The following is a 2907-nucleotide window of genomic DNA, read 5'->3' as shown; positions in this document are numbered from 1 at the left end:
CCATTGCCATTCATATATTGCACATGCATGAATTCAGCAGAGTAATCCAATAGAGTCCAGTAGTCTATAAAATAGAGGGTTATCCACAAGACTGGCAGTGTCAGAAGTTGTTGACTTGAGCCTTTTACAGCTCAGCATATTAATATAACTTTACTTTTTATCCATCAGGTTTTTGACAATGGCAGTTAATCAGTAGAATGCTGACTAACTTTGTACTTTGATATCCATTAACTAAGCAACCACTCTGAGGAGAGAAATGTGTAATATTAAAACCAAGCTTGAAATACCCATTATTTTGGTCTTATAAAAGTGTACTTCTTCTAATGTCATGTCAATTGTTGCTATACTCTCTTTAAAGTAAATGTTTATTTTAAAAAGGTAATAAAAGAAAAGAGACAAGTAAACGAAGTGTCATAGGATTGTCCTGCTAAAATGTTGTACATGGTTTGACTTCCAAATTTCTGTGTAAAAGTGTGTAATTGGTTTTTTTCACATTCTACAGGGATTTAAATCTTAGAATATCCGTGTTTGTGGGAAAACAACAGTTGCATGTTATGTCTAAGGCATTTATATTCAGACAGATAGTGATGTTAAGCTCAATTGTCTCTGTTGCAGGGTAGTAATATTACATTTCTCTTTTAGATGTTTAACAGCTAAAGTTTGCAGTCCAAAATTTAGAGAAGTAGAGGTGCTACAAAGATAGTCAATATTTTGGCCCTAGTCCTCAAGGTCAGTGAGGACTCAGGACATAAGTGAACCTACGCTGTGACATCCTATAACTCATTCGTGTCCCAGATTTTCTGATCAAGAAGATTATGATGCCACAGAGGAAAGTGATCAGTGACATATAGTGTGCCTAAGGAGAGTCACCTAGAGAGAAAATATTCTTTCAGGCATTCACAGAAAGCAAATTGGTCAAGCAATGGCCATGACTCCTCCAGATGGCTGGCACTGACAAAGATCTACAAGATTTTGTACATGGTTTCAGGGTAAATGCTGAGGGCATTTGACTGACCTTGTCAGATACAAAAGTTACATTTTTAAGTTATATAGGTCTTGCTTTAACTTGGTCTTAACCATCCAGCAGAAAAGTATAATCACAAGGTATAAAACGTAATGCCATGTTAATATGCTGAGCTGTAAAAGGCTCAAGTCAACCACTTCTGACAATTGCAACTTCTATGATAGCTCACTACTGTGATGGACCCTTGGACTGTATATTGGGTTATTTTGCTGAATTCAAGTACCTACAATATTTGGACAGGCATCAAATATGAAAAGATCCCTTAAAGACTTCTCCAGATACAGCTTCTCTAACTGTAGTGGAACACCCATCTCTGACAAAACAAAACAAAGAGAGGGATATAAATAAAGGACCATTTTGTAGTGAAAAATATATTTATATACATGTCTATAGAAGATAGGAGAAATACAGTTATTTTCTCTTAGTTCAATGAGAAGAAGGTTTGTAGTAATAGTGTTTAGATAAGATATCATATTCGCATCTTGTCCTCTGAATAAATACCTTGAAGACAACAATATGCAATGTATTAATTTTTATTAATTACAGTACTAATTACAATAGTAGGACAGATTGTAACTGTCCTACTATCCTGTTTTGAAGCTCTTTCAATGTTATTTTACCTTTTTTCTCATTAAAATGAATAAAAGATAAAAAATATAATATCTTTCTAATTAAAAGTATTATTGTACTATGCATTCTATGACATCTTTGGGCTAGTTTTTGAGCTATAACTTGAAAACTTTTCTTTTTTAAAATTAATTTTATTGAGAAACAAATAGCAATGAGACAGTTTCAAAACCAATTACTAGCATAGTTTCAATAATTAATATATTGCATATTGTTTTCTTAGTGGTTATTCATTGTACAAGATGCAGACACGATATCCTGTCCACAAACACTATTAGAACAAATCTCTGTATTCATTGAATTAAGAGAATGCAGCTGTATACCTATCCTAACTATTTTGAATATACAGATACAAAATGGTCATTCACTTGTATTTCCCTTTTTTGTTTTGTTTTGTCAGAGAAGGGCATTCTATTGTCATTTAAATATTGTAGGTGTGTGAATTCAGCAAAATAGTCCAAAATAATCCAGTAGTCCATAACAGTAGTGGGTTTTCCCTAACACTGGCAACATCAGAAGTTGTTGACTTGAGTCCTTTACAGCTCAGCACATTAATATGACTTCACTTTTTATACTTCATTTTGAAAACCTTTTTTCAAAATACCATTTTTGTTAGATAATATGAGTTTTACTTGTGAAGGCTGAATATTGAATATAAGCCATTCTAATGATGTAGAAAAATAGAAGTGTATAAAAGCTCATAATCCTGCTATCTAAAATTGGAAAATACTTAAAACATTTAATATTCATAATAGGTAATTAAGGGCAAACTCTCTTAATTGCAGAGTTGTTTGGAGTGTATTTTTAAAGATTGTGCTTGTCTCACATTTTCTGGGTTTTAAATTAGCATAGAGGAATTGTTGACTCCTATTGGTTAGAAATGTATTAACTTCACAAAGATATTCACTAGCATATTCATAAGCACAGTTAAAACACAGAATATTTCTGTCACTCCACAAAACTCCTCTTGAAACCCCATGAAGGCTTCCACATGCAGGTGACCACGTGATAAGTTCTCTGTCCTTAAAGATTTTCCTACTGTAAAATGTCCTTCCAGTGAATTTGAGAGCATGTAGTGTTTTTTTTTTAAATTTATTTATTTATTTTTGACAACTCATACAGAATTTTACTTAACAAAGTAATATGAATTTCCCAGTATTAGTTGTAATACATGGTATTGTCTTACAGCCAGCTATTCATATTACCAGATATATACACATAAAATTGGAAGAAGAAAAAACTGGAGCAATGTATAA

This window comes from Octodon degus, unplaced genomic scaffold (genome assembly GCF_000260255.1).
Source record: "Octodon degus isolate 3935 unplaced genomic scaffold, OctDeg1.0 scaffold00174, whole genome shotgun sequence".
Lineage (NCBI taxonomy): Eukaryota > Metazoa > Chordata > Mammalia > Rodentia > Octodontidae > Octodon > Octodon degus.
Note: the sequence above shows the minus strand (reverse complement) of the source record.